Here is a 12,034-nt window from a genome sequence, read left to right on the forward strand (position 1 = left end):
GGCTAACATCTCCTCCTTGGGCCTTTCCTGGGACTCCTTGCTTATGTTCACTGCCAATGAGATTCATCTTCAACCAAAAAAACAAATTATTTGAATATCAATACCTTTTGAGCAAGGCACTGAGTTCCTGTTCACCCTTGTACTTTGGCATTATTCCCTGAAAGCTCTGTGTTGCCCATTATCTGAACTCACATGGGCATTTTCAAGAGCAATATGCAATACCTTTCCATCGCCACTACTTCAAGGCCAGTTCTCAAACAAACCCTTGGCATGATCAACACTGCTCTTTCTACCCTTCTTATACGGGCTCCCTTGAACACATCTTGCTCTTCTGCCCTAAGTACAACAGCTTTAGGACTGACTTCTCTGCGTGCATGTGGGGTCACAAAGAGTTTATCCCCCCTTCCACCAGAACTCACCCCTTTTCTCCAATTGTTTGCTATCCTCCCCTGGAGGCACAAGGACGGCTCCCACTTAATTTAAGGTGGACTCCAGAGAGGCGGGTAAATCAGGGGGCATGGCATGCAGCATAAGAGCATAAGAACATAAGAAAGAGCCTGCTGGATCAGACCAGAGTCCATCTGGTCCAGCACTCTGCTACTCACAGTGGCCCACCAGATACCTTTGGGAGCCCACATGCAGGATGTGAAACCAATGGCTTTCTGCTGCTGCTGCTGCTCCCGAGCACCTGGTCTGCTGGCATTTGCAATCTCAGATCAAGGAGGATCAAGATTGGTAACCATAGATCGACTTCTCCATAAATCTGTTCAAGCCCCTTTTAAAGCTATCCAGGTTAGTGGCCATCATCACCTCCGATGGCAACATATTCCAAACACCAATCATGCGTTGCTAAAGAAATGTTTCCTTTTATTAGTCCTTATTCTCTCCCCCCCCCCCACCAGCATTTTCAATGGATGCCCCCTGGTTTTAGTATTGTGAGAAAGAGAGAAATATTTCTCTCTGTTAACATTTTCTATCCCATGCATAATTTTATAGACTTCAATCATATCCCCCCTCAGATGTCTTCTCTCCAAACTAAAGAGTCCCAAACGCTGCAGCCTCTCCTCATAAGGAAGGTGCTCCAATCCTTCAATCATCCTCGTTGCCCTTCTCTGCAGTTTTTGTATTTCTTTGATATCCTTTTTGATGTGATGACCAGAACAGAACACAGTACTCCAAGTGCGGTCGCACCACTGCTTTATATAAGGGCAAGACAATCTTTGCAGTTTTATTATTAATTCCTTTCCTAATTATCCTCAGCATAGAGTTTGCCTTTTTCACAGCTGCCATGCATTGAGTTGACATTCCCATGGAACTATCAACTAAGACACCCAAATCCCTTTCCTGGTCTGTGACTGATAGCACTGGCCCCTGTAGTGTGTATGTGAAGTTTGGATTTTTTTCCCGCTATGTGCATCACTTTACATTTTGCTACATTGAACTGCATTTGCCATTTTTTAGCCCACTCACCTAATTTATAAAGGTCCGCTTGGAGCTCTTCACAATCCTTTGTGGTTCTCAACACCCTACATCATTTGCTATCATCTGCAAACTTAGCCACCATGCTACCTACCCCTACTTCCAGGTCATTTATGAATAGGTTAAAGAGCACTGGTCCCAAAACTGATCCTTGGGGGACACTATTCCCTACATCTCTCCATTGTGAGAACTTCCCATTTACACCCACCTTTTGCTTCCTGTTTCTCAGCCAGTTTTTAATCCATAGGAGGACTTCCCCTCTTATTCCTTCATTGCTGAGTTCTCTCAATAGTCTCTGATGAAGAACTTTGTAAAAAGCCTTTTGGAAATCCAAGTAGACAATGTCCACTGGTTCCCCCTTATCCACATGCCTGTTTATACCCTCAAAGAACTCTAGTAAGTTTGTAAGGCAGGACTTGCCTCTGCAAAAACCATGCTGACTCTTCCTTAGCAAGTCTTGCTTTTCTACAAGTTTTTAAATTTTATCTTTAACTATAGGTTTTCTAAAAGACATCTTCGTTTTTCTAATAATTTCCTCAACCTCCCTTGTATGGTGGCACTTTTTTTTTGACATGATGGCTTTCTTTTGTACTGGGTGCTGCCTTTCCTAACCTGTGGAACAGCTGAGCTTTTATTACTGTGTTTTTAAATAACCTTCAAGCATCTTGGACAGTTTTGACTCTCTTGATTTTCCCTTTCAGCTTCCTGTGTACTATAGCAGTTTCTGACTGTAATAGCCAGATCCAGTTGGGATGGGGTGAAAGCAGTGTGGAGCGGCACGGGGCCTGCCTCTGAGGGGTGGGGCAACCATGACAACGCATCAGCTAGGCAATTGGACTTCCCTAGAAAGAAATTGAGTGTGATGGTGAAATGGGAGAAGTAGTCCACCCATCGGAGCTGCTTAGCTGATAGTTTCCCAGAGGTGCGGAGCACCGCGAGGTTTTTATGATCAGTTCATACTTCAAAAGAGTGGGCAGCACCCTCCACCCAATGATGCTAGGTAGCTAGGGTGTGCTTTATTGCCCCAGTTTCTTTATTCCCCACTGTCCAATTTAATTCCACTTCCATGAATTTGCAAGAGAGGTAGACACAGGGGTGCAATTTCCCATTCTCCCCCCTCTGCAGCAGCTCAGCACCCATCACTTTGTCAAAGGCATCCACATGAATGACAAGGGGTTTGGAGGGATCACCATGATGCAGGATGGGCTTTCAGATAAATGCATTTTGAGTGCTTGAAAAACCCTTTGACAGTGTGTCCAAAGGAGTGGGGGCCCTGACTTCACAGCTGCTTCCCCCTTGACCTTAGTGGTAGTAGTTTGGTGAGGGGGAGTGCTAGTTTCACAAAGTCAGGAATAAAGTCTTGGTAAAAATTAGCAAAACCTAGGAAGGATTGCAAGTGCTTGTGGGTACCTGGCTCTGGCCACTAGAGCAAATCCTGTACCTTCCCTGGGTCCATTTCCAACCCCTGGTGAGAGATGTGGAACCCCAAAAATCAAGTTTATCTTTGTGCAACTCACATTTGGACAGCTTTACATACAGTTCGTTGTCCAACAGATGTCCAATTTAAACAGGAACTCCTGAAGCACTCCATTTGGACTTCCACTTGAATGAGGAAATAAGGCAACGCATCAGTTGCCCCATCAAAGCGGGCTATCAGTCGGCACCAACTCCTCAGGGCTGCCACTGGGACAGGAACTGGTGCAGGCAGAGGAGGTCCCTGAGGTATTGCCATGCATGGCAGTTGGGTACTCTCTGCAACAGTGGTGGTGCAAGGACTGGAGGTTCTAGACGGGGCAACCATTGGTCCGGTGGCCGTTGTGCTGGTGGGACCACTCCTGGCAGTGCCAGCACCGGCAGCTGCTGTTCCCCTCCCTCACCTCGATGCGGACCAGGAGGAGTTCCATGTTGCACCATAAAAAGTACAATCCCTTGCATATCTCATCCTGCTGCCACCCCCAGGCATCAGCCCCTTGCTCGGGGGCACATGTTCCCACTTAGACCTGGGCTCTGGACCACTCTTCCTGCTCCTTCTGGTCCCACTTTGGATAGAAGTCCTGGTCCATTGGCTGCATGAGCCAGTTGGATTCACGCTGTCCTTTGGGCTTGGCCCCCTGATAATTATGTGAAAAGGGGGCAAGTTGGAATGGCAATTCCATACCTGTGTCCCCTTGGGCACCATGCCCAAAACCCTTGTATGGATCATTCAGTTCAGAAGCAAGAGTATCCAAACCCTTGGCCCCCTCGTTTGGGTCGTAGGGCTTGCTGCCAGGTGTTTCCCCACCTGGTGGCTGCTCCATCCCTTGGTTGGGGTCTCCTACAGGCTTGTCGGTCTACCTATTGCTTGTGGGTGTCTCCCTTGTAGCTCCATCCATGTTGGACATGAAGCCAACTGTGGGCTGTTGCTCCTATAAGGCTTTGCCTGGGCCAGGTCTCTTCCTTTTAGTTGGGGACAGCAACAATTTTCCCACCCACCTCTCCCATTGGGCAATGTTAATGCATGTGTTTACTGTCATAGCCAGACCGGTGGGCTGTGCCTGGGAACTGGTCTAATAGTGAGGGTAGCAGGGGAGCTGCCCTCTTTGGTAGTAACCTCTTAAAACGTTTGGGGGGAGCAAGCCATGAGTCAGGATGCCCAGGCAGGGGCTACTAAGGCTTGCACCCCTTAGCATGGGGCCTTCTGCCTAGCTGAGTCCACAACTGCTGCCTAGTGTACAGATCAGATCCCATCATTTGTCAATAAACAGTTGGCTATGGCCAAAATTTTTACTCCACAGGCAAGAGTGTTGTGTTGTTATTCGTGGCTTGGGGATTCTGAGCAGAACTGGTCCCACCCTCAGGTGGCACAAAACCTCTAGGATCCCTGGCCCATCTGGCCTGGAGTAAAAATTCTCTTCTAACCCCAAAGGGATGATTCTAGACAATTTGAGCCATGGGCAGTATTATCACAGTCCCTTATAATGATACAAATAATCATCCAGAATCTAATTATTGGAGATATGTGCATTCTGCTTTATAGCTCCTCAGAGAAAAGCCTTATGTTATTGCAAAGTTGTTTGCCATTGGCACAGACAAAATCTTTACGGCTGTGCATCCAGATAAAAATGAACCAAAAATAAACCCGGAAAAGCGATTTCACAAATAACAAGTGGGTATGGTCAGAACTTTTCAACCCCCACAAGGTCATAATTTACAGGAACTGAAAAATAGATCCCAAAAAAATGCCAATTTTTTCCAGCAGTTCCCAGGCCACTTTGGCCCAGCCACTGTAAAAAAAAGGGGGGGAACCCTTGTTCCCTCCCTCTTTTCCTCACCTCCTGCTGAAGCTGCCTCTGATGTCCACCGGGCTTGGAGGCAGTAAGCAGCAGAGAGCTGAAAAGCTGGCAGCTCTCCCCCTCTGTGCCCAAACCCCACAAGGACATTGGAAGCTGGAAGAAACTTTAAGGTTAATTATCCTCCAGTAATAGGGAAATGGGGGCTGGTTCTGCTTAAAGTCCAGTTACCTTCAATTTGGCTGGGAACTGTCATTCACTGTCCTGCTTCCTCGCTGAAGTCTCATCTTACTTATGGCAACACCTTGTAGGGTTTTCACAGCTGGAGACATTCAAAGGTGGTTTGTCATTGCCTGTCTCCATGTCACAATTGTCAGGTAGCACCCCTGACATTAAACAGGGCTCTCGTTTCTGCAGTAATAAAGTATGGAGTCATGCCCTTTGGGGTCAGCGGGGCACCAGAGGTATCCATGAACTTGATTAACAAGGTAATGCATGATCTCTTGTTTAAGAGAAGGGGTGTATTTAGATGGCATCCTGATTTACACTGAGATGCTGGGGAAGAACATCCCCCTGGTACACAAGGTGCTCCAGCAGCTGCTGAAGCATGAACAGTTGGTCAAATTCTCCAAATGTGAGTTGCACAAACTGCAGCTGGACTTCTTGTTGGAATATTCAGTCTTGTTTGCATGCAGGAGCAGCAAAAGCAGTATGGAATTCTGGGAAGCTGCACGAACATTCTAAAAGTGTTGGTAGTGTTCTGTTCCCTTACTTGCTCACTCTCTGCATGCCTGACTGACTAAGTGAAAAGATGTCTTCTGTGCTTTGTAAACCAAATGTTATGTAAAAGTGCTGTGACAAAGATATTGTATCGCAACCAAACTGTAACAAACTATGAGCCGTGCATGTAACTATATATTTGTGATACTTTGTTAATGTATATACTGTATATGTTTTCTCTCTCAGTTAAGTAAAGTTCTCCTTATGCTTTTGAACTTCTGAGGTAAAACGGCTGGTCTTTTGAGAGATAAACTATTCTAATTTGACATGACGCACAATACACATTTCTGCTCATTACTCTGCTTGACAGAATTATATATTCTAAATACACCTGTTGCCCTTTAGGGTATGGACCCAGACCAGCCAGCCCTGCAGTGTAGACCTGCTGTGCCCAGATGTGCATTGTGTAGCCAAGTGAAGTCTGACCAGACAAACAAAAGTCAGCCAGTGAAGTTCAGGTACTAAATACTCAGAGAAAAATTATTAGAAACAGGTTTTAACTGAGAGAAATATAAAAGCTGCAATAAGACTGAATTTTAAAAGGCAATCATAATGTTTCTTGTAGAGGACAAAACAAAGGGAACTATGCAACGAACTCCCATACTATCTAAAAATAATTATCAACAATGGAAAAAAAGAGTAATTGTGTCTTTAAAGGCAGAACAATGTTATAAATGTATTGAAAGTCCTAAGCCTGAACAAAGTGAAGAAGAAATTAGACAATTGGAATTACAGGATGCAGTTGTTACTAAAATAATGTATATATGTTTAGATGATACTCAGCTAATATATACAAATGAATGTGAAACTGCAAAAGAAATGTTAAAGAAAATAGAAAATAAATTTTCTCAGAGTAGTTACAAAACACAGAATAGATTGATTAAACAACTAGTGAAAATAAGATTACAAGAAAGAGAAACTTGTGAAAAATATATTAATAATCTATTGACAGTATTTGATAAACTAATGTTAACAGGATTAGAATTTAATGAACAACAGAAGATTGGCTTTTTAATGGAACTCTTTGGTGATGCATTTGTCTCGGTATTAGAGGGAAAAGAAAGTTTAACTCATGATGAAGCTATTTCAAAACTCAGATAAGAATGTGAGATGATTGAGAGTTCAGATCTCTGTGAGAGATTGAATCAAAATGATTCAAGGTTTACTGTAAAACAATACAGTACAGGGAGAAATAAATGTAGAAGTCAAGCACCAAGATACTTTAACTGTGGAAAATATGGTCATATTGCTAGAAACTGTACATTAAAGTCAGTAATAGATATGACAAATATGTAAGCAGAAAGATAGAGATAAATAATGATTCAAAACAAATTCAGAGAAAACATAAAAATTTTAGAGAGCATTCACAAAATGCCCCACAGTATGAGGAGGGGATTACAATAAGAAAGAATATTTTTAATTCAGAAAAATTGATAATTGAAAGCGGATGCACAAGTCATAGCAGTAACTCAGAAAAAATTATTTAAAACTATTAACAAAGTGTAAATGGAACACTCCAGATAGCAAATGGTGAAAGTATGAAAATACAAGGATCTGGGAGTTGATATTTAAAGTGTAATTTACCACAGGAGACTGTTCAGCACAGTGCTAGTAATGTATTGTAACTACCAGAACTAGACTGTAATATGCTAAGTGTGTCAACTCTAGATAAGAAAGGGTTTGCTGTGCACTCTGAAAAAGGTAAATGCACCATGTCTAAGGACAATGTACTGTATGCACAAGCATTTGAAAACAATGGTCTGTATGAATTAAGTTTATCAGAACCATATGTAAACAGAGCTCAAATGTGCACAGAGAAAAATACTTTGGAACTATGGCACAGAAGACTTGGCCATAGGGATGCAAAAGCAATATATGAATTGGAGAGCAAGGACCTTGCTATAGGAATCGAAATAAATCCACATGACCAGGATAAAACAACAAAAATGCACAGACTGTGTTATAATGAAAGGAGTCTGACCTTCTTTTAAACCAACAACAGAAAAGATGAGCACTAGAGTATTGGACATTATTCATATTGATATCTGTGGACCTTTTAATGTGCCATCATTGGGAGGAAACAAATATGCCCTAATATTCGTTGATGATTTTTCAAGGTACTGTGTGATGTATGTACTGAAAGAAAAGGGCCAGATGAATGAGATGCTTAAGAAGTATATCACTATGGTAATGAATAACCAAAAACCAAAAACCCTACAGAGCGACTGTGCTGGTGAGTTTATTTCACACAAAACACAAGAATACCTTGAGAGTCAAGAATTCTACACAGAAGAAGTGTTGCTCACACACCAGAGCAGAATGGGGTAGCTGAAAGAAAACTAAGACATCTCCTAGAAATGACTAAATGTATGTTGGCTGATGCAAAGTTACCAAATAGACTGTGGGCAGAAGTGATTGTCACAGCAACATATATTCAGAATTGATTGCCAACAAAAGACAGCACTGATACACCATATCAACTATGGCATGAAAGAGTACCAGATATGAAACACATCAGAGTATTTGGAAACAGAGCTTACTCTTATATAGCAAAAGAAGGAAGACAAAAACTAGATCCCAGAACAGAAGCATCCATCTTTGTTGGATATGCATCAGGATGCAAGGGATACAGAGTGCTGAATACCAGAACACAGCAAGTCACAGTGAGACATGTGGTATATTTTGATGAAAGAAAGCAACCTGATCAATACAAGAACTAATAGCAGAACCAGAGAGAAGGCTGATAATGCCAAGTATAATGAACAGTGATTCTGATCAGAGAGAACAAAATACCACAGAAAGTGACAGAAGTACAGTAAAAGAAGTGGACAGAGATGATGAAACCGCAGATGATGAAGCAGAGAAGGTTCAGAGAACAAACCAAATTCCCAAACAACGCAGACGCTAATCACGCAGTAATAAAGGAATCCCAACACCACGATTATCTTACATGACAAAATCAACATTACTGAAAGTACCAACAAGTTGGAAAGAAGTTTATCAAATGCCAGCTGCAGAAGCCATAGGTGGGAGAAAGGCAGCAGAAGAGGAAATTGAGGCCCTACACAAGAACCAAATGAGGACTTTAGTAAAACAACCATTTAACACAGAAAGACTAGACTGCAGTAAAAAGAGTGGAACAAGGTATAGTAGAACTGAAGTACTGTCATACTAATGATATGATTGCAGATGTGCTAACCAAGCCTCTACCAAAAGAAAGATTGGAGAATCTACGCAGTGGACTTATAAGTGCATGCATGCAAGTCTGAGAAGGGGTGTTGGAATATTCAGCCTTGTTTGCATGTATCAGCAGCAAAAGCAGCATGGAATTCTGAGAAGCTGCACAAACATTCTAAAGATGACAGTTTAAAACTGTTGGTAGTGTTCTGTTCCCTCGCTTGCTCACTCTCTGCCTGCCTGACTAAGTGAAAAGATGTTCTCTTTGCTTTGTAAACCAAATGCTATGTAAAAATGCTCTGTCAAAGATATTGTATCGCAACCAAACTGTAACCAAACTGTATGAGCCATGCATGTGACTATATATTTGTGATACTTTGTTAATGTATATACTGTATATGTTTTCTCTCTCAGGCTGTTTCCGCATGGGCGGAAAACAGCACCCTAGGGATGGTTAAAACACCGTCCCTGGGGCGCTGTTCACACAACAGGCGCTACTGCAACCTGGACATGCCCAAGCGGAGCGAAGATGCTGCTTTCAAACTTGGCTTCCTGAGTGAGGTTTTCTGAAAGCGGCGTCTTCGGGCCGGTGTGGTGTGAACCACACTGGCATGAAGGCACTGCTTTTGGCCCCTCCGGTGTGTGTAAGGGACTTACCTTGCCATCCTGTTCAGCTCCAAGTGGCTGCAAAGACACGCCCACGCTGCTCTCTGACTCCTGGGGATCAGAGGACAGTGTGGGTGTGTCTGTGCAGCTGCCTGGAGCTGAACAGTACAGCAAGGTAAGTCCCTTGCACACACCCTGGGTGGCTCCGTGCGGAGCTGCCCCTGCGGGCAGCATCGGCATCGGGGATGCCCGCATGGGACTGTGCAAGCAGTCCCAATGCCCCACTGGCTTCACTTAAGCCACTGAGTGTGCGAAAATAGCCTCAGTTAAGTAAAGTTCTCCTTATGCTTATGAACTTCTGAGGTAAAACGGCTGGTCTTTTGAGAGATAAACTATTTTAATTTGACATGACGCACAATCCACATTTCTGCTCATTACTCTGCTTGACAGAATAATATATATTCTAAATATACCTGTTGCCGTTCACTTCTTGGGTTACCACATTTTGTGGGAGGGGGTAGAGATGGATCCCAATAAGGTGCGAGACGTCTTGCAATGGCCAGCCTCTTGCACCCACAAGCAGCTGCAGTCATTCTTGGGGTTTGCCAACTTCTATCAGGACTTCATCAGTGATTTTCCTAAAATAGCCATTCCACTCACCAACTTGCTGCCATGAAAAGATATGGGGACAAGCTCATCCAGGCTGGGAGCTCCCTTGCCATGGCTGGGGGAATGCCAGGAGGCTTTTGACAAGTTGAAAGTGCCATTCACCTTACAGTTGGTCGTACAGCTTGCTGACCCAGCCAGACCATTTGTGGTACACGTGGATGCCTCTGACCAAGCGATGGGTGCCGCCCTCCTCCAGAAAGGGGGGATGGGAGGCTGAACCCCTGTGTTTATTTGTCAAAAAAGTGGGTGGGGTCAGAACTAAACTGGACAGTGGGAGATAAGGAAACAGGGACCATCAAGTGAACTCTAATGACTTGGCAGCATTGGTTGGAGGGGGCACCCCACCTCTTCGAGGTTTGGACAGACACAAGAACTTTGCAGTTCTGAAGGAGCCCAGGAGGCTTTCAGCAAAACAGTTGCAGTGGGCAGATTTCTTTGCCAAATTTGACTTTACCATCCATCTTTTCCATCCTGGCAGATGCTCTTTCCCACCTACTCCAGGAGGAGATGGCCTCTCTTCCCCCCCACACACAGTGTTCACCCCAACATAGCTGGGACTGACAGTCACCACCTGGTGCCAAGCCCACCTCCAGCAGGCATCTCTGACCAGTGAACCCCCCCTGTAGAGTATGTGGTGCTGAAGGAACAAACTGTTTGTGCTGGCCCTGGCCCGAGCGGAGGTCATGTGAGCCAGCCATGACGTGAAATCCGCTGGGCATTTTGGTTTTGTGAAAACGCTGCATCTCTTTTGTCATCAATTCTGGTAGCACTCCATTTGCAAGGATGTTAAGGACTATGTAAACAGCTGCCTGGTGTGCGCGATGGCCAAGTGCAATGCTGGGAAGCCACAAAGACTTATGCAGTCCCTCCCTGCCCCCTCTGTGCCCTGGTGAGTGATCTCTATGGACTTTACTTGCCCTCGAGTAAGGAGAAGACAGTGGTTTGAATGGTGGTGGATCTGTTCTCAATGCAAGCCCATTTCGTCCCCTGCTCCAGCCTCCCCATGGCCAAAATGCTAGTACAGCTAGCTATTTATCACACATGTGTACTGTCTGCACGTGGTGCCCTGGAAAATCATTTCAGATCAGGACAACCAGTTTATCTCCCGGTTCTGGCAGCATTTCCTGAAGCTATTAGGAGTTGAGCAAGGTTTGTCTTCAGCCTTTCATCCAGCCATGGATGGCCAGAGTGAAAGTACAAATGCTACTCTAGAGCAATACTTTCGATGCTATAGTAACTTTCACCAGGATAATTGGGCACAGATGCTCCCTTTCACCGAATTCACTTATAACAATGCTGTGCACACAGTAGCCCAGGCAAAAGCCCATTCGTGGTGGCCTGTGGCCATGCACCACCCCATTCCCTTTCTTGGATGGTGAGGGGAGCCAGGGGATTTGCAGAATTGGATCTCTCAAACCTATGATTTGTGGGGCCCCATCCAAGATGCACTCAACAAGGCGAAGCAACAAGGTGAAGGCTCAGGTAGACAAAAGGAGATGGGCCCTCCCTTTAAAAGTAGGGGGTGGGTGTATTTGGCTACCAAGAACCTCAGGGAGGTGCACAGCTGTATAAAGTGGGGCAGCAAGTTTATTGGCCTGTTTAAAATAACCCGTAAGATCAACACAGTCACAGTAGAGTTGGAGTTGCCAAAACCCCTCAGAGCTACTCACCCTGTGTTCCATTGTAGCCTGCTGAAGAAAGCACTGGCTCTGATGCTTGGCATCTGCACCTTGCAGGCCCGGCCCTGGTCTGAGTGGGCTGAGAGGTGGATGTTGTCTTAGACACAAGCATTCACCACAACCGCCCGCAATACTTGGTGGGGTCTGGACTAACCTCCTGGCTGTGCACAATAGATGGGTAGATACCTGCCACATTCACACACCCTGCCTGGTGCGCGCCTTCCACCGTGCCTTCCTTGACTGTCTGAAATGGGGGAAGGGCCTTAAGTGGGGCAGCATGTCAGGCAGCGTCCCTGACATCAAATGGGGCTCTGGTTTCTGTAGTGATAATGTGCTTCCCTGAGTGCTTCTCTTGGTACTTTGTAACCTGTAGTA

The sequence above is a fragment of the Sphaerodactylus townsendi genome, linkage group LG02 (genome assembly GCF_021028975.2).
Source record: "Sphaerodactylus townsendi isolate TG3544 linkage group LG02, MPM_Stown_v2.3, whole genome shotgun sequence".
NCBI lineage: Eukaryota > Metazoa > Chordata > Lepidosauria > Squamata > Sphaerodactylidae > Sphaerodactylus > Sphaerodactylus townsendi.